The 21,853-nt window shown below is 36.4% G+C and overlaps 1 pseudogene; it reads right to left on the bottom strand.

Annotated features, from left to right (window-relative positions):
- LOC143645637 (E3 ubiquitin-protein ligase TRIM58-like) overlaps positions 1 to 21,853 on the bottom strand; it is a 35,712-nt pseudogene that overhangs the window by 8,682 nt on the left and 5,177 nt on the right.

Here is a 21,853-nt window from a genome sequence, read left to right as displayed (position 1 = left end):
TCTCCTACTATTATTGTTGAAATATCTATTACTGTCTTCAGTTTTGCCAATGTCTGTCTCATGTACTTAGCTAATCTTTTTTTTTTCTGGGTGTGTAGCCCAAGAGTCAAACCCAGGTCTCCTGCATGGAAAGTGAGCATTCAATCTCTGAGCCATCCATGCACCCTGTTTAATATACTTTGGAGCTACTTTATTGTAAGCATATACATTTATGATTGTGATTTCTTTTTGGTTAAATGTCCTTTTTACTTATATATATATATATATATATATATATATATATATATATATATATATATATATATATATATATATATATATATATATATATATAGTGTCCTTTCTGTCCCTTATCATGTCTTTAGATTTGATAAGATGTTGTCTGATGTTAATATAACTACTCCTGTTTTCTTTTGGTTACAGCTTGCATGGAACATCTTTTTCAATACTATCACTTTCAACCGACTTGTATCTTTGTGTCTGAGATAAGTCTCTTGAAAGCAGTATATAGCTTGATTATATTTCTTAATTAATTCTCTCCATCTGTATCTTTTAATTGGTAAGTTTAATCTGTTAATATTCAAAATTATTACTGTAAATGTATTTCTTGAATACACCATCTTATTCTTTGGATTTTATTTGTCAGATCTATATGTTCTTTTCCTTCTTTCTCATTTTAATCCTTTAGGTTTTCCTTAAATTTGTACCCACCTCCAGACCTCCCTCTCTTGTTTATTTTTTTCATCCAACAGAACCCCCTTTATTATTTCTTGTAGACAGTTTTCTTGTTGACATATCTCTCAGCTTTGTTTGTCTGTGAAACTTTTAATCTCTCCATCACTTTTTTTTGGCATGGGCAGGTTCTGGGAATCAAACCTGGGTCTCTGGCACAGCAGGTGAGAATTCTGCCACTGAGCCACCAGTACACTGCCCCCTCCCTCACTTTTTATTTATTTATTTATGAAACATAACCACACACAAACAAATATTCTTACCATATGATCATTCAATTCTTGTTATATAATCAATAATTCACAATATCCTCACATAGTTGTATATTCACCATCATGATCATTTCTTAGAACATTTGCATCAATTCAGAAAAAAAGAAAACAGAAAAAAATTCATACATACCATACCCCTTACCCCTCCCTTTCATTGATCACTAGCATTTCAATCTACTAAATTTATTTTAACATTTGTTCCCCCTATTATTTATTCATTTTTAATCCATATGTCTTACTCATCTGTTGGTGAGGTAGATAAAAGGAGCATCAGACACAAGGTTTTCACAACCACATGGTCAAATTGCAAAAGCTATATCATTATACAATTATCTTCAAGAAACATGGCTATTGGAACACAGCTCTACATTTTCAGACAGTTCCCTCCAGCCTCTCCATGACACCTTAACTAAACAGGTAACATCTATTTAATGCATAAGAATAACCTCCTGGATGACCTCTCGATTCTGTTTGTAATCTCTCAGCCATTGACACTTTATTTTGTCTCATTTCACTCTTCCACCTTTTGGTGGAGAAGATTTTCTCAGTCCCTGGATGCTGAGTCCCAGCTCATTCTAGGATTTCTGTCCCATGTTGCCAGGAAGGTCCACACTCCTGGGAGTCATGTCCCACATAGAGAGGGGGAGGGCAGTGAGCTTGCTTATCATATTAGGCTGAGAGAAAGGCCACATTTGAGCAACAGAAGAGGTTCTCTTGGGGGTTACCCTTTGGTCTAATTTTAAGTAGACTTACCCTATCCTTTGCAGGGTTAAGTTACTTATGAACAAACCCCATGATTGGGGGCTCAGCCTATTGCTTTAGTTGTCCCCACTGTTTGTGAGAATATCAAGACTTCTCCACGTGTCTCCTTCACTTTTGAAGGACAATTTGGCTGGGTACAGAATTCTTTGTTGGGTATCTTTGTCTTTCATGATTTTAAATATATCATACCACTGCCTTCTCACCTGAATGGTGCCAGTTGAGTTGTCTGAACTGTCTTATGTGGTTTTCCTTGTGTGTAGTAGATTGTTCTATGCTTGCTGCTTTCAGGATTTTCTGCTTCACTTCAACATTTGACAGACTGATTAGTATGCATCTTAGGGTAGGCGTCTTTGGATTTATTCTATTTGGAGTTCATTGGGCTTTTTAATTTGCATATTTATGTCTTTTATAAAGGTTGGGATGTTTTCGCCCATTATATCTTCCACTAATCTTTTTAGCTCTTCACTGTTCTCTTCTCTTTCTGGGACATTGATGATTCTTATATTTTTGCAATCTGTTTTTTCCATCATTTCCTTGATATCCAATTAAAATTTTTCCAACATTTTTGTCATTTCTCCTTTATATCTTCAAAATCAGTTGTCCTGCCCTCTAGTTCACTTATTCTCTCTTCTACCTCTTTAAATCTCCTGCAGTGTATTTCTGGTATATTTTTGACTAGGTCTACAGCATTTCTAATTTTTGTGGTATCTGCTATTTTTCTATTTATTCTTTCAAATTCTTCTTCATGCTCTTCTAGTGTCTTCTTGATCTCCTTTATGGCATTAGCCATTCTGATTTTATTTGGTAAAATTATATGTACATCTTTGATTAGCTGTTCCAAAGTCTGTGTCTCTTCCAGTGTTTTTATTTGCTCATAAAATTTGCTATATCTATCTGCATCTTCATATGCTTAGTGATCTTGTTTTCTTCATGTCATGTAAATATCTTGATAGGGTTGCTTTGGATCTTGATTTCCTTCGGTAGTCTGAAGCTTTGTATTTGTGAGACAGATGTGAACCAGAATGTGGTGCATGGGGAGGGCCACAAAAGTATGGTGATGGGTTATGGTGCATGTATATTCACAGATCTGGGACTCTGTACTGGTGCTTCCTTGTCTCCATATGCCTGTCCATCCACTATTGAACATCCCAAGCCTCTGTCTGGAAATGGACACACTAAACTGTTTGTCCTAGATGGCTGGTCTCTGGTTGTCTGAGTCTCAATTCTTTCAATCAGAGCCTCTGTATGTCATGTAGAATACCCTCCAAAGTCACTTACATGCTGGAAACACGTTCCAAGATTTTTTTCTGTCCTTTCTCTAGCTGTTCTTTGGAGTAGGACTTGAATATGGCTTATCCTATTACACCATCTTCCCAGCAGTCTCTCATGGGTGTGGTTTTAAGCATCTAAGTTTATATTTTTTTATTACAGAGCAGTAGAAAACTAATACACATAGTGCAAATTTCAGCAAGATTGACATGATTTGCTACTTGCATGTCATAATAAATAAAAACATTTGCATATGAAATATCTCTCCCTTAATAAGAAAAGATGTAAAATATTCAGAATATTTTCTGTTGGTTGTAAGCATTCAAAAATGATATAAATTCCATTAATAAAGTTTTTTTTAATATCATAATCACAAATACTACCATGACCACTACTACTATCATAATTATTCTTACTACTTATTAGTGCTACTACTATTACACCTATTCTTATGTGTCTGTAAACCACAATTTGTAATCTTTTATTGATAGCCAAACATGAGTTGGTTACACAACTTAATGTATGTACATAACCTATTTTAATACTTAAACCATCCGCCAGGGGCACATTTTTTTTTACATGGGCAGGCACCAGGAATTGAACCTGCATCCTCTGGCATGGCAGGTGAGCATTCTTGTCTGCTGAGCCACCGTGGCCCGCCCAGGGGCACATTTTTAACCCTGCATTATACACGAAGTGTCTCAGAGTCAAAGAGTTTGTGATTTTCTCAATTTATTGAAGTATTTAAATAGCAGGGATACAAAACATAGGTCTCCATGGAATTGTGTTAGGCCTATTTAACATACCTGTCTTTACATATCATTACTACTCCAGCACATTTCTCTACTACCTTTACAACTAACATACTTGAAATGGCTTTTGATAATGTCTGTCTCTTAACCCTCCTTCCCTTTTAAACTCAATTGCTTTTAATAGAATCATACCTCTAACCAAAACTACTTGTGTCCTTGTTACCATGCTCTCCACAATGATGAAGCCTTTATCAGGGTTCATATGAAACAGATTTTCTGCAACACTTAATTCATTTGCAAATCCTGTTTTCCAGGAAAACCTCCTGCTCTAGTGTGGTAGCTGCTGGAATGTGATATACTGGAAATAGAACAGATTTTAAAAGGGATAATTTATGCTGCTAATTTACATTTCTAAGGCCAAGAAAATGTCCAAATTAAAGCAAGGCTATAAAAATATATAATCTAAGGCATCAGTGAAAGTTACCTTGATTCAAGAAGTCTGATTATGTTCAGTGTTTCTCTCTCAACTGGAAAGGCACATGGCAAACATGGTAGATCTATGCTACCTTTCTCTTCAGACTTCTGTTTCATGATGCTCCCTCAGAGGTATTTTGCTTTTTCATCTCTAAAGGTCTCTGACTATGAGGGCTCTTGTGGATTTTTCAAAATGTTCCCTCTTAAGTGGCTTAGGTAAGAAATTTCATTTTGATTGGATGGGACACACTTTCATAGAAACTATCTAATCTGAAGTTACTACCCACAATTGGGTGGACCACATCTCCATGGTAATAATAAAAAAGCTCCTACCTAGCAATACTGAATGAGCATTAAAGAATTTGACTTTTCTGTAGTTCACAATAGATTCAAAGAGGTACATTCCACCCTTTGGACTCCAAAAAGGCATGTTCTTTTCAAATGCAAAATACATTAATTCCATCACAATATCAGAAAGGCTTTAACTACTTCAGTAAGAATACAAATGCAATACAATGTCAGAAACAGTACAAAATCTCATCAAAGTCAGTTACAGGCATGGTCTATCTTAAGGCAAAATTCTTCTCTGGTTCTGGACCTGTAAAACTGAGAACAAGTTGTTTGCTACTAATGTACAAAGGAGCAACTGTCATAGGATAAATGTCCCTATTTCCATAAGGAGAAACTGGAAGGAACACAGGGCTCAAAAGACTCAAGCAGTTTTTAAAGTCTTCAGGGCAAACTCCACTAGACTTCAAAGTCTGAAAGTCATTTATCTTCAGGGCTTTAGAAACTGGCAGTTCCACCCTTACCAAGGACCTATTTGGTGACCCACCTCTCTCAAAATGCAAACTTAAGGGGAATTGGGGAGGTCACCTTTTACTTACCTCCACCCTCTCCAAGCATCAGTGTTGCACCTGGGCTCTCTGCCATCTGCAGGCACATGCTCAACCCCCATTGTCATGGTCGGGTTCATGTGTCAACTTGACCAAGTGGTGGTACCTGTTTGTCTGGTTGGGCAAGTGCTGGCCTGTCTGTTGTGATGAGGACATTTCATGGAATTAAATCATGATCATGTCAGCTGCATCCACAGCTGATCCCATTCATAATCAGCCAAAGGGTATTGTCTTCTGCAATGAGTGGTGCTTAATTGGATAACTGGAAACCTTCTAAGGAAGATTCAAAAAAGACAGGCTCTCTTCCTGCTTCGGCTGGTGAGCCTCTCCTGTGGAGTTCTTCCAGACCCTCCATCAGAATCGTCAGCTTCACAGCCTGCTCTGCAGATTTGGACTCTGCATTCCCACAGTCACATGAGACACTTTTATACATTTTATATTTGTGAGTGTTCCCTGTTGATTCTGTTTCTCTAGAGAACGTTAATTAATACACCCTCCATGTGATGGCATCCAGGCTTTCTTCAATCCCCAAGGAATGTGCTCCACCCTCTTCAAGGCCTGAGGCAACACATCTCTCCCACTATGAGAAAGTGAAAGACCCATCTTCTGCCTTTGGGGCAAAATCACCCTCTTCAAGTACTTGGATGTGTCTGCTCTCCTGGCCCATGGTTTCTTGATTTCAGACATTAAATCTCACAGTTCTGCCTCTGAAGTTATTTTACCTTTAGTTTGTCCCCTTTACTGAGGCTTTTATTCCATACTGGCAGAAGTTGCATTCATACAGATCCCACAACACTCCTGTTTGCTTTCTATGCAGTAGGCTTGGATCATGCCCATCAGACAGAAGTTTTCACAAATCTTTCCTAGATAACATCATCTTCAATCCCAGATTTTTCTCAAAGAGCTGACTGGTTCCGTATTTTCTTAAATCCTCATGTGGGACACTATTTTCTGGGGTCTACCTTCCTGGAAGCCCAGAATTTCTAAGTAAATTAATTTCTGGTTTCTTTGACCTCAGGAGTTCAGTTCTCAGTTTATCTCTTTCCTGTCACATTTCACTATAAGCTCCAAGGAGAAACCAGGCTGCATTCTCCATATCTAATTTGGGAATCTGTTCTGCTAAATATGGAAGTTCATGATTTTTAAAATATGCCTTCCAGCCAAAGCTGCTGGTCAATTTTGCAATAGTATCTGCCATTTAAAAAAATGGATCACCTTCTGCATTAGTTAGGATTCTCTAGAGAAGCAGAATAAACAGGAAACACTCACAAATATAAAATTTATAAAAGTGTCTCATGTGACTGCAGGGATGCAGAGTCCAAACTCTGCAGAGCAGGCTGTGAAGCTGATGACTCCAATGGAGGGTCTGGATGAACTCCACAGGAGAAGCTCACCAGCTGAAGCAGGAATAGAACCTGTCTTTTCTGACTCCTCCTTAAAAGGCTTCCCATGATTAGATTAAGCATCACTCATTGCAGGAGACACTCCCCTTTGGCTGATTACAAATGGAATCAGCTGTGGATGCAGCTCACATGCTCATGATTTAATTCTATGAAATGACCTCATTGCAACAGACAGGCCAGCACTTGCCCAACCAGACAAACAGGTACCACAACTTGGCCAAGTTGGCACATGAACCTGACCATGACACCTTCCTTCCAGTTTGCAATAACATACACCTCATTTCTATCTAGAGCCTCATCAGAGGTGTCTTCAGCATCTACATTTCTACCAACAGTCCCTTAAAAGTATTCTACACCTACTTTATGAAGCTCATCACAACTCCTCACAGATCTTCCCCTTATCCATTTAGAGAGCATGCTTGGTATTTGCAAACCACAGTATCACCCAGCTTTCAGTACTGAAATCTGTTCTGGCTTGCTACCTGCCCAAATGTAATGTACAAGAAATGGAAGAGCTTTTAAAAAGTGGGATTTCTTGAATGGCAAGTTTACAGTTCTACAGCCATGAAAATGTCCAAATTAAAGCAAGCCCATAAAAATGGCCAATCTGAGGCATCAGGAAAAGATACCTTATCTCAAGAAGGTTGATTATGTTCAGCGTTTCTCTTTCAACAGGAAAGGCATATTGCAAATATGATGGATGTCTGCTAGACTTCTCTCCAGGCTTCTTGTTTCCTAAAGCTCCTCCAGGGGCATTTTGTTTCTTCATCTCTGAAGGTCTCTGGTGTGTGGGCTCTTATGGCTCTTTTCAAAATAGTTCAATCTTAAAGGGCTCCAGTAAGCAATCTCATCTTGAATGGTTGGGGACACGCTCCTATGGAAACCAGCTAATCAAATTTACCATGAACAATTGGGTGGATCACTTCTTCATGGAAACAATAAAAAAGATCCCACCCAGAAATTCTGAGTGAGGATTAAAGAACTTGGCTTTTCTGGGATACAAAACAGATTCAAACCTGCACACCCTCTTTCTCTCTTCCCAGGAAAACAGTCATGAATGCCTACTTTCCCACTTTACTCTTTACCCCTTGGTCTTTGTTGTTTTCTCCTCTATTATTAATATTGGAGAAACTAATTATCTCAGGAAATGGAACTCTTCTTTCACTATCTAATTGTTTCTGTGCTGGCTCATAGATTTAATTAAATTCTATCCATGTGATTCTTAATTCCAAAATGCTTACCTATGCACACAATGTTCCTGAAGTTCTGTGTTCATAAATCCTTCTGTTTACCTGACATCAACAATTGACTATTTAACCTTCATCACAAGCAGTAACATGTCCAAAACTCAGCTTCCCTTCTTCTGCCTCATCTTCAGTTTTCCCCAGCAATGTTGATGAAACTTCATTTTGCCAGTCTATCAAATCCATAATCTTGGAGTCACTCATGATTTTTCTCTTTCTGTGATTCTCTCTTTTAGTTTCCTAAGGCTTCTGTAACAAAGTACCACAAAATGGGTGAATTAAAGCACATACATTCATCATCTCACAGATCTGGAGACTTGAAGTTGAAAATCAAGGTATCATCAGGGATACGATTCATTTGAAGTCTATAGGAAGAATCAATTCCATTCCTCTCTCCTGGATTTTGGTGGTGCCTTGCCAGAAATCCATGACGTTCTCTGCATCAATTGTCATATGTTATTCTCCATTCTCTCCACCTGTGCAAAATTCTCCCCTTCTTTTTTTTCTTTGCATGGGCAGACACTGGGAATTGAACCCAGGTTTCCAGCATGGTAGGCAAGAATTCTGTCACAGAGCCATCATCACATCAAACTCTTCCCTCCTTTTAATACACGAGTCATACTGTATCACAATCCATCCTACTATAAAATGACCTAAATATTTTTAATATTTTTATTGATAAATCTTCACACACATACATTCCATACATGGTGTAAAATCAATGGCTCACAATATCATCACATGGTTGTGTATTCATCACCATGATAATGTTTAGAACATTTGCATCATTCTAGAAAAAGAAACAAAAAGACATAAGAAAAACTCATCCATCCCGTACCACTTACCCCTCCCTCTCACTGACCACAAGTATTTCAATCTACCCAATGTATTTTATCTTTTGTTCACCCTATTATTTATTTTTATCCATATTTTTTTACTAATCTGTCCATACCCTGGATAAAAGGATCCTCAGACACAAATTTTTCACAATCACACTGTCACATTTTAAAGTTTTGCCTTTATACACTCTTCAAGAATCAAGCCTACTGGAACACAACTCAAAAGTTTCAGTTACTTAACTCCAGCAGTATTCCCCAAATATGTCATAAACTAAAAATGGATATCTATATAGTGCATATGAATAGCCTCCAGGGATAACCTCTTGACTCTGTTTGAAATCTTGTCCTCTTGGGTGGAGGACAGTTAGTTAACTTGCTGAGTTGGTTTACAAAGAGGTCATGTCTGAGTAACCAAAGAGGATTTGGGGGGGTGATTCCACATAATTTTAAGTGGGCTTAGTGAATCCTTTGCAGGAGTAAGTTTCATAGTGGTGAAAACTTAGATCAAGGGTTCAGCCTATTGATTTTGTTGTCCCCACTGCTTGTGAGAATGTCAGAAATTCTCCAAATGGGGAAGTTGACTATTTCCTCCTTTCTCCTCAGTCCCCCAAGGGAACTTTGCAAATACTTCTTTAGTCACTGCCCAAATTACTCTGTGATATATTGGGACATCACACTAGCCTGGACAAACAAAAGATCATTCTCTAATCAAGATTCCATGTACTTCAGCTTAACTGACCATACAAGTTAAATTAGAAAATGCACTATCCAAAACATAAATTTTTCATCAAATAAACATCTCCCCCTTTGGTCTCACACAGAAGTTGAAGTTTTAATATATGTATGATATCTTTTATCCTGCAATCTGATTTACCTTAGTCATATCCAGATCAGTTTCATCCATACGGCTACTCAAAGTCTGATCACTTTCACAATATTTTAAACAGTTCCTGAATGGGTTACTGCTGCCTTTCATAACTTCAGAGCTCTAACTCTGAATAATGACCTAATTTTACTTGCTTAATGTCATCTGTAATATCCTTTTTTTCAAAATAAGGTCACATTCTGTGGTATTGGGGATGAACACTACAATATCTTTTGGGGGGTGTGGTAGTTAGATTTAGTTGTCAACTTTGCCAGGTGAAGATGCCTAGTTATGTTGCTGTGGACATCAGCCAATGATATGTGAACCTCATCTGTTGCTCATTACATCTGCTGTCAGCTAGGAGGCATGCCTGCTACAATGAATGATGTTTGATTCAATTGGCTGGTGCTTAAGTGAGAGAGGTCAACATAGCAGAGCCCAATCAGCTCAGCATGCTTCATCTCAGCACTCACAGCTCAGCCCAGGCTTTTGGAGATGCAGAAAGAAAACACCCTGGGGAAAGTTGTTGAAACCCAGAGGCCTGGAGAGAAGGCCAGCAGAGATCACCCTGAGCCTTCCCATGTAAGAAAGAACCTCATATGAAAGTTAGTTGCCTTTCCTCTGAATAACTAATGAAATAAATCCCCTTTTATTAAAAGCTAATCCATCTCTGGTGTGTTGCATTCTGGCAGCTAGCAAACTAGAACAAGGGGTCTCAATTTAATCCATAATGATATATTCAAGACCTAACTCTCATTTCTATGAATAAGACCCATCAAATCCAAACTTTTGTTCCCAGGAGTAAGACACTATTTGGAGATAGGATCTTTGAAGATGTTATCAACAGAGATAAAGCCAAAGCATGAACCCTTATTCCATTACCCCTGGTCTTTCTATAAGAAGAGGAAATTTGGACACAGAGAAAGGGGAGAACACCAAGTGACAACTGAGGCAGAGAATGTCTTGTAAATATACAAGTGTGTGGTGTGTATATACACATATCCTCTTGGTTCTGTTTCCCTGGAAAACACCGATGAATAAATATTTTGGGTGCCCAATTCAACCCATGACACATTTCATATCTAATACAATAGCAAATCATGCCAGCTCTGCTTTCAAAATATATTGAGACTATCCATTTCTCACAGGCTCCAGTACTGCCACTCTGATCTAATACACAATCATATCCCACTGAATTATCACAAAGGCTCCCAACTGTTTTTCCCACTTAATTCCTTAGACCTCTGTCATTTATTATCTTCCATGCTTACAGAGCAATCCACTTAAAACATGAACCCAATCTTCTTTTCCTCCATTTACAATATTTCAGTGATTTCCTATTTTAGTCAGAAATAAAGCATAATGCTTGCAGTGGTTTCTCTTCACAATTACAGAAACACAACCAGCATGTTTCCATATCAAATTTTAGCACTGCTTTCCACCAAATATAATGTTCTCCTCCAGGAAAATTAGCATATTTTCTTACTGTATAAGGTTCTCCCACATCATCAAACATAAAATTAGATACCCCATGTAAGAATTTCTGGTAAGGCTTATGTGTTGTTAGTTTGCTAAGCTGCCAGAATGTGATATATCAAAACTGGAATGGTTTTTATAGAGAGGAATTTAGTAAGTTATAAGTTTACTGTACTATGAAAGTGAATGTCTCCAAATCAAGACACCCACAGGACTTTACTAAAGGAATGCTTATTTGTCCTGAAAAACTCTGTCAGCTGGCAAGTTATATGGCTGGAATTTGCTCACTCCATACTTCTGTGCACATGTGAGTTCCAAGCATCTCCAAACATCTGTGTCTCTATTCTCCATGTGACTTCAACTTTGTCAGTTCTGCTGTGAAGTTTCTGTTGGCTCTGAGTCTTTTGTTGTTTCTGTAGGCTCTGTCATTTATTTTGTTTCTGATTTTCTCTAAAATATTTCCTCTTTTAAAGGATTCCAGTAATATAATCAAATCCCACCTGGAATGGATGGAGTCACATCTCCACCTGAAGTTAATACCGAAAATTGGGTGTGTCAGATTTTAAACCTAATTAAAAGTTTCCCATCTACATTATTGACTCAAGATTAAAGAGTGGTTACACACACAAGATTGGATCAAGATTAAAACATGGATTTTCTGGGATACATACTTTAAAACTGGCACATTCCACCCTCTGGACACCACAAATAACATTTTTCCATATACAAAATACATTCACTCCATCACAACATCACAAATGTCTTAAGCCATTTCAGTAACAATATAATTACAATACAAAGTTAAACTAGTACCAAATCTCATCAAAGTCTGTTACAGGCACCATCTCTTCTTAGATAAAAGTTCTCTTTTGGATCTGGACCTGTAAAACCTAGTACAAGTTATCTGCTGCCAATACACAAAGAAGCGACCGTCATAGGTACACAGTCCTGTTTCCACAGGGAGAAATTGGAAGGTACTCAGGGGTCACTAGTCCCATCCAGTTTTGAAAACCTCCAGGGCATATGCCATTGGATTTCAAAGTCTGAGAGTCATTTATCTTCAGGGCTTTAGAAAGCAGCAATCCCACCCTTTCCAAGGGCCTATGCTGTGGCCTTGCTCATTCTAAAATGCTGAAGTGGAGTTTGCAAACTTGGGGGACATTGAGGATATCACCTTTCTTTTGGGTCCACCCTCTTCAAGCCTTGGTGTTGCACCTGAGCTCTCTGTCAAATATGAGGCAAACTCTCAATCCCCCCAATAGAATGGGGGTCACCAATACTGGTTTATGTGCTCCACCCTCTCCAAAGCTTGAGGTGACACAACCCTTCCTGAACAAGGAAGCATAAAGCCCACCCTTTGCTTCTAGGGCAAACACCCTCTTCATGTGTATGGGTCAGTCCACTCTCCTGGCCTGATGTTTCCCAGATCCAGACCTTAAATACTTTCTAGATAATTCAATCTCCAATCTTGGCTTTTCCTGAAAATGGCTGGTTGTTTCTGTGTCTGCATAAATACTCATGTGGGGCTTTATTCACTGGGGTCTCACTTTCTGGGAGCCAGGAAAATTCCTGATAATCAATTTTTGTGTTTTTTTTGTGTGTGTACCCAAGAGTTCAATTCTCAACTTATCTCTTTACCCCTGCATTATATTATAAACTGAAAGAAGAAGCCATACTGCATTATCCACATTTATTTTGCAAATTCCTTCTGCTAAATATCCAAGCTATCACTCTCAAGTTCTGTCTTCTGTCCACAAAGAATGTCCTCCATCCAATTTGGAATAACACGTGTATCATTTTTGTCTAAAGCCTCATCAGAGGTAACTTTAAAGTCCGTATTTCTACCAAGAGTCTCTTCAAAGCAGCCTAGGACATCTCTATCAAGCCCCCCACAATTCTTCCAGAATCTTCCCCTTATCCACTTAAAAATCATGTTCCAACTTGTTTGGTATTTGCAAATCATAGCAACACCCCATGTCTCTGGAACCAAACATGTGTTAGTTTGCTAAATGCCATAATGTGATATAGCAGAACTGGAATGACTTTTGCCAAAGGACAATTTAATAAATTATGTGTTTACAGTTCTAAGGAAGAGAAAGTGTCAAAATTAAGGCACCAGTAAGATGTTATCTTCATTTAAGGATGGCTGATTGGTTTGGAACACCTCTGAGCTGGGAAGTCATGTGTCTGGCATCTTCTGGCTCATTTCTCCTGGACTTCACTTCTCTGTCCATGTGGGAGTTTCTCACTTTGCTTTTATGGGGTTTGCTTTCATCTCTTGGTTTCCCTTGGCTGTCTATAAGTTCTGGCTTGCTTAACATCTACTGGCAGCATCTGCTGGGCTCCAAGCATCTCTAAACATCTGTATCTCAGTTCTCCATATATCTTCATCTGTGTCAGCTCTGTTGTGAAGTTTCTGATGGCCCTGAGGCTTCTGTTGTTTCTTTAGTCTCTTGTCATTTCAGTTGTTTTTGATTCTCTCCAAAATATTTCCTCTTTTAAAAGACTCCAGCAATCTAATCTAGACCCACCTGGAATGGGTGGAGTCATATCTCCATCTTATTAAAGTTAATTCCTACAATTAGGTGTGAACATCTCAATGGAGATGATCTAATTTAAAGTTTTCCATCTACCTTATTGAATCAGGATTAAAAAAAAACAGCTGCTCCCACATGATTGGATCAAGATTAAAACATGGTTTTTCTGGGGTAGATATTCCAAGCCAGCACAGTTTACCTAACTCTTTTCCTGTCCTCTCCCTTATGTATTTCGTATAATCATCTAACATTTTGTGTAACATACTCAATTTAATTAAATTGAGTAGCATGGGTTGTGGATTAGTGCATTTATTTATTTTTGGTTCAATGATATATTCCAAGGCTTAGAAGAATGGATTGTGAAAAATAGCCAATTATTTGTTGAATCAATTAATTATTTGTATAAGATGTTAAAATGCAATATAAAATATGAAATTATTTGCATAACATGGTAAAAAAAACAATGTAAAATATGAAGACACTGAATCCAAACGTTTTAATTACTTGCATCAAGTCATTTAGTATATATTCATATGCCCATCAGGAAATGGGTTGTTTCATTGAACAGTAATTCTAAGATGGATTTTCTCATTATAGGACAAAATTATTTCCCTGTAATGAGACAGCCTCCATGTAATGAGTATAGCCACACTATTAGGCAAAAATCTATTTTCATTTATTGTCTTGAATGGGAATAAGGAATGAAATTTAAAAATATGGAATCTTTAATGCTTTAAAAAACAGTATAAACAAAGTGAACAAACTAGTCTTTGACACCACAACTATATACAAATTAAAATAATGGAATAGTCTTGGCTTTAGTGACTGGCTAATTCAAGCAGGTCATCAAAATTATGGTCAAAATAACCCAAAACACATGTAAATTGATATTTTGTGATGCATATTGATGACATTTTTACATATATGTTTTCAGTATGGGTTATTTAATCTTCTAAGCAACCATATTTTTCCATATTTATAAATGATAAAATATAGATTTTTTGTTACTATTTTTCCTATCATGGCTAAGAGATTAACTACACTTTTACAGTTTCAAGTAAATTGATCTAACTAAATGTTGCTTATGTGGACTACAGTGTCTATGATATTCTTTAGGACTGCTCAAAAATATCCCTTTGCTCATCTTTCTGGACATGTGCTTCCATTTCACTTCATAGATTGTCATAGTCATGTGATTGAGTTTGGACACTGGAATCTTTAGGGAAGGTATTTGCACCACTTCAGCATGGTTGCTGCTAAGAGGCAGTGACTAAGTCCACAGTAGTGAAGACTTAATCAGCCATGGTTGCAGTGTGAGGGCCCCAGAGTGAGATGATGTGAAACAGAAGACTCCCAAAATCCAATAATAAAGAAATAACAATTCCTCAAACTGAATCTTTGTTGACTTTAGTCACTAAGCCTGTTTGTTACTGCAACCTGACTGACGGACTAAAAAAACTGCAATAACAGGCATGTCCCAGGCATGACAGTTTCCATGCTTGCCTTGAAAATTCTTTAACATTTTCCTCATCCTACAGACAGGATATCTTGCCCTCAGCTCCATGGGGATGATCCCAGGTTCCAATCCTGTGACATCATTACTTCTGAAGAGAGCACAGAATCAACACATCTCAGTTATCCACTGACCTCCTTGGTCTCTTCCAACCTTCTCCCTGAATTTAAAAGTAAACATACCTGCTCTAGTCTCCTCTTACACCCTGAAAGAGAATGGAAAACACAAGCATGTGTCAATTAGACCTTAGTGTGACACTGGGGGCAATCAACATAAAAATCCCAGTATAAATTATGGAAATTAATGTGAAAACAAAATTATGGAAAACAGTAACTTCTCTTTTTTATTAAAATCAAAGATAAACTGTCATTTAATTTTCTTATCAAGTTGAAATAATTAAATCAATTCTTTTCTATGAAAAGGGATGTGTAGAGTCTTATTTTATAATCCTGTGATGTGGTCAAGATTGGAAACACTTGGCTTAGATTATAAAGAACAAAAATGATTAAGAAATATTTAACTTTCCATATAATGTACATAATAATGAGACATAATTAAACTTATTCTCAAAGAAAAATGTAACAGAAATGATTCTTCTGGAAATATTTGCATGAGGATATAGTATGAAAGAACTTTCTAAGAGAGGAGAGGAAAATAGAAAAAGCTAGAAAATTGGCAGAGAAGAATGGTTATTTGGAGAAGAAAAGGGATATTCCATATAACATATTAAAAATATATTACAGAAACGATGGTCATGCATCTATGTGATGATGTTAAGAATTACTGATTGCATGTGTAGAATGGTATGATTTCTAAATGTTGAGTTAATTTCTTTTTTCCATTAATTAATAAAAAAAGAAAAGAAAAAATATATATTACACATTCAGTAACACATTCTATAAATTTAGAGAACCATAGTTTTTAAAAATATATATGTCTTCTCAAACTCAGCATTGCTGACATTTTAGTCATATAATTATTTTGTGGGGTTGTCCTAGGCATTATGGGATGTTTAGCACTAGACATCAGTAAAAACCAAAAACATCTCCAGACATCTCAAAGTGTATCTGTGGGAATAAAACCTGTGGTGGGGGAAGTGATAGGGAATAGGAAATTATGGATTAAAACGTAAATGGTTCCTTTTGAATGGAAGTGCTTTGGTAATGGATCATGGTGATGAAAGCAATTAACAGCACAGAAATATGTATCTGAATATGATTAAAACAGGAAATGTCAGATTATGTATATGGTAATAGAAAAAAATTAAATCCATGAATATACTACATGAACTGTGAACCCTAAGTTAAACCAAGAATTTTAATTAATAGAAAAATTATGAAAATATGCTATTATCAATTGTAATAATTGTTCCACATCAGTGCAAGTTCTTGATGCTGGTGTGCTATATGGGAATTCTATATTTTATGATGATCTTTTTGTAACCCCACAACTTCAATATGAGAAAAAATAACAGGGTCAGGGGCTGGGATAAATCTGTTTTGGACTTTCTGACATACAGAAATAGAAAAAAACATTAATCACTGAAAAGAGCTTCAATAACTCCCCTCTGGAACATTTATGATAAAGCCACTAGAGAGAATATATGAACTCCTTGGCACTTTTGAATATAAAGAGGCCCCTTAGCTTGATTCAATGTTTTAAATCTCGAATTAACATTTCCTTAGTGGAGGTTTATAATTAATGTTATAATCATGCATATAATTTGCTTGGAAAAAAATTCACAAGAGAAGAAAATTAATACTACTTCATTAAAGAAACTTTTTTAGGTGATTTGCACTCTTCTAAACTTTGTGCAATATATTACTAATAATGAATTGGCCTTCTTAGACTGGTTTCTCCTTGTCAATGATTACAGAAAAAAAATTGTTAGTTTCAAACCAGTACTAAGGCCACATATTCACTCCCAGTAAAATCCCATAATTGGAACCAAGTTTCACCAAATTGTCATATATAAATGGTAACAATATTTACAAGCAGTAAAAAAAGTCTTTATATACTAAAATGCCATAAATGGAGCTACATTTTACATTGAGAGTAGCTCTGTAAGTATCATCTAAGAAAGCACATGGTTATGAGTCTGGATACAAACATATGTTACACATAACATTTCAATTTTTAGCAACATAGACATTATTTAATACTTTCTTAATTGTATTGTCAAATGATGGGGAAATTAATATTCTTTTTCATATTGTAAAAATGGCATAGGAAATACCAGGTCAGTTAATCTGCAATTTAAATCTCTAATATACAGGAATTCCTACTCAATGAGAAACTCAAAATCATGGCATTGCTTTTTTATCTTTAGCAGCATTATTGGCTCTCTGTTACCTCTTGAGCAGTTTGTTCTTAGTCTCTTCAATTGCTTTATCTTTACCTATTCAGCTTTTAAATGTGGAGGATTTTATGTTCATTTCCTTCTCAGTTAACATTCTATTTCCATGATCTCATAAAGCTGTGGGCTTCTGATACTCTAGGATATTGATTCTCAGATTTATAGCTGCAACATTTCTTCTGAGTTGGAGATCCAAAAATCTAACAGCCTGTTTGGCATACCCACTCAGATATCTTACAGTCATTGGAAATTTAGCATGTTAAAAACCAAATTTGTGACCATCCCTCCTAAACTGTTTTCACTTCCAGCAATCCCCAACTCAATAAATATACACAGCATCCCTCTCTGGCTCATGCCAGAAATGGAGAACTTAGTCTTTATTCTCTCTCCCAAATTTCTTTCCTCACATTGAGTCAATTACCAAATCTAAGTTTTACATCCAAAATATACTTTATCCTTCTATCTCTCCTTTCCTGCTACCCCCACCTGGTCTAAAATTCATTATCATTGGTTGCTTGGTCAAGAGCTTAGCCAAGAGCTTCATAAAGACATTCTTACTTGACTTTAGTCATCTCCCCCACCATTCTACCTACCACAGCCAAAGTGATCTTCAGTAAACAAGCCTAAGCTTCCCTGACTCTGCACATGCAGAGATTAATGTCTTGTTCCATAGTCTCATGCAGCTTGTACTTTTAATTTTAAGTGCTTATTAGAAATTCATTTAAATGATTGTTAGTGTAACAATTTGTTTCCCCCATCAAGCTCTAAAGCTACAATAGGAAGAATCTATGTCTCATTCACTATGCTATATTTAGGCCTATAAATGCTTGAGTGAAAAGAATTCAGATTGGGAAATCAATTTTCTCTAATAAAAGTTTTTGAATACAGGCAAAAAATCTATGTGATTGAGAACTGTGTATTCCTGATTGTAACCAAACATATTTAAATGAAAATGATGGGTAGGGGGGAAATCAATTGAAGGTGTAGAAAAGAGGATATATGTATCTAAGGACATGTTGCCATGAAAAGAAGCTAAAAAATCAGATTATCCTCCTTTATTTAGGTGGCCAAATTAGCAGTATATTGTCTTTTATAGTATTGTGAAATATTCATCATTCAAAAATATTGTTTTTAAACAAATAGCATGACACTCTGTTCTGTGTGCTAATTATACAGCAGTGAATTTTAAAGTAAGATCAAGACCAGTAAAGCTATTTATTAATCATTTGGATTGTGTTCATGACAAGAAATATAAAAAGAAGAATCATATGCACAATATAACTTGAGAAAATGGGTTTGATCCAGGATGGTACCAAGATATTGTGTTCTTCAGCAGGTGGAGTTCAAGAGTCTTGGAAAAGTGGGAAATGCGGCAGGTGAAAGGGATGAGTGAACTTCTTGAAGGCCCAATATCTCCTTACCTTCCAAAGGACAGACTTATTTCCCACACTGGCTTCCTGAGTTAAAGCTTCCTCAATTTCTTTCCTCAGAAGTCCCAGGGCAATTTGGAGCTTTACCTTTTTTAGAAGATATGCTGAAACCTTTACAGATGCTTGCATTCAGCGACCTAGTATTACCTATATATTTCAGGAAATACAAAATCAACTAAAATGGTACTGAAATTGTATAGCTTTTGTGCTTGGCCACTAATATAAATATAGTTTAAATGGATAATACAAACATATAACCAGCAAATTAATTAAATGTATGGTACTGAGGCATTATTCCAAATATTAAAAGGGCAATTAATGAAAAAGATAGAAATAGTTGGTGTTTTAGTATATTTTATGGCATGAAATACTGTGCTATTAAAATTGCATTATTAAAATAATTATATTGTGTTATTAAAATTTTTGTGTGATTTGATACCAGTTTTGGGAAGAAAGGACTTATAATGAATATAGAAAAGTTAGGTAGCAATTGCTGAATGAATACAATTGATGAAATGTCTCAGTGCTAAATTAAAGAATGATGATCTTGCAATTCTCTTTATATTTCAATTTATCAAAATATGTATTCATAATAAGAAAGATTATTTATTAGCATTATTGTTACCAGACAAAGGCAGTAATTTCTCTGCCTGATACACTCAATGACCAATTTCTGAGACACCAGGGTTTAAAAAAAAAAAGTTTACTGCTAGGTGTAAAAAAGGAGATCAGATGCCTATCCCCAGAAACCTATCTCCCTAATCTGCAGTAATCCTGACAGTTTTATAGTATCAAAAGATTGGCATGTTTTAGAATAATGAGAAAAATGACTCAAGATGATGTAATTAGAGGTGATCTAATTATTAAGTATGTACAAATTGATTATATGTTTAGTCATAGAACATATATAAGAAAGTGGCAGCTTTACTATCCTGATGGATGTGAGTTTCAGTATTATAATGAGGTATAGGGCACTTCTAAATTAAAGTTTAAGCTACAGTGCATGTCAGGAGGACCCATTTTTGGTTAGATCCAGTTTTGGTTATCAAGATAACCCTGGAATTGACGTGGGTCACTTCTGGACTGACCCAAGGCCCTTCATTAGTAAACAGTAGGGGCTATCTTTAGTGATCACAAAACTCCAAAGTTGAAAAACCAAATAAAATGGGTACAAATAAGGGTCATTCACAAGGTTTTTACTATCAAAAGAGCACAAGATAAAGGCTATACAATCATTATCAGAGATCAAAGCAGCTGGTTTACAGATCAGAAATATCAAGTCTATCCCTCTGTCTATCCTAATATATCAGAACAATAAAAGGGAATATCTATATTATGATTCAGCAATTATAATCATCATTAAATCTTGAATTCTCAGTTACATTAACATTATAGTTAAACAAATATAAAATAATTATCATTATTGTGGGTGTACTGGTTTGAAAGGATCTATGTCTGCTAAAAAATTCACAGCCTGATCTTAATCCAATCTTGTGAGAGCAACAGTTTATTTTAATCCCTATTCAATAATGTAGGGTGAAATCTTTTGATTAGGTTAACTCCATGGAATTGTGACTCACCCAATTGTGGGTATTAACTTTTAATTAGAGGGAGATGTGACTCCATCCCTTGCAGGTGGGTCTTGATTAGTTTACTGGAACCCTTTAAAAAGAGGAATCATTTTGGGGAGACCCATGAGAACCACACAGAGCACACCAGCCAGCAACCTTTGGAGATGAAGAGGGAAGCTTCTTGACCTTAGTACTGTTAAGTTGCAACTTAATAAATTACCCCTTTTAAAAACCATTCCATTTCTGGTATATCACATTCTAGCAGCTAGCAAACTAGAACAGTGGTCTACAATAAATTTTGTAAATCAGTATAAATGAAAAATAAACACAGCACATGGTAAAAACTTTCAAAGAGAAAGAAATAATACAATTGTGAAACTTCACCTTCTGTATGAGACCAAAGGGAAAAATGTTTATTTGGTGCAGAGTTTATATTTTGGGTAGGGCATTATCTAACTTGTATGATCAGTTTATCTGAACAACATAAGTGCATGGAATGTTGAGTAAGGCATGAGACCTTGTGTGTTCATACAGGTTGGTGTGATGTCCTGATATATCCCAGAATGGTTTGGCAGAGAATAGTGTCCCCTTGGTGAACTGCAGAAAAAGGAAATATTCAACTTCCCCATTTAAGGAATTCCTGATATTCTCACAAGCAGTGTGGACAACCCATCTGTTCTAGCTTGCTAGGTGCCAGAATACAATATATCAGAAATGTAATGACTTTTAAAAAAGGAAATTTAATAAGTTGCAGTTTGCAGTTCTCAGGCCAAGAAAACATCCCAATTAAAACAAGTCTATAGAAATGTCCAGTCTAAGACATCCAGGGAAAGATAGCTTGGTTTAATAGGGCAGATTATGTTCAGTGTTCCTCTCTCAGCTGGAAGGCTACATGACAAGCATGGCAGCCTCTGCTAGCTTTCTCTCCAGGCTATTGTTTCATTAAGCTCCCTGGGAGGTGTTTTCCTTCTTCATCTCCAAAAGTCACTGACTGGTGGACTCAGGATTCATGGTTCTGTGGCATTCTGAAGCTTTTGCTAAAATACTTCTTTTTTATAGGATTTCAGTAAACTAACCAAGACCCACATAGAATGGGTGGAGACATGTCTCCATCTAATCAAGTTTAATGCCTGAAATTGATTGAGTTACATCTTCATGAAGATAATCTAATTAAAGTTTCCAGCATACAGTACTGCATAGGGAGTAGAAGAAATGGTTGCCTTTACTAAATGGGATTAGGATTAAAACATGACTTTCTTAGGGTGCATAAATCCTTTTGAGCCAGCATATTCTACCCTCTGGACCCTGAACAAGACAAGTTTTCCCCATATAAAAAATCCATTCATTCCATTGCAATATCAGAAAACTTTAAAATATTCAGTAAGAATCAAGTGCAATGCAAGGTTGAAAACATTACAAAGCCTCATCAAGGTTAGTTACAGGAATGGAAAGTCTTAAGGCA

The sequence above is a fragment of the Tamandua tetradactyla genome, chromosome 9, assembly GCF_023851605.1.
Source record: "Tamandua tetradactyla isolate mTamTet1 chromosome 9, mTamTet1.pri, whole genome shotgun sequence".
Taxonomy (NCBI): Eukaryota; Metazoa; Chordata; class Mammalia; order Pilosa; family Myrmecophagidae; genus Tamandua; species Tamandua tetradactyla.
The sequence above is the reverse complement of the archived record's forward strand: the minus strand, read 5'-3'. Positions and strand labels throughout refer to the sequence as shown.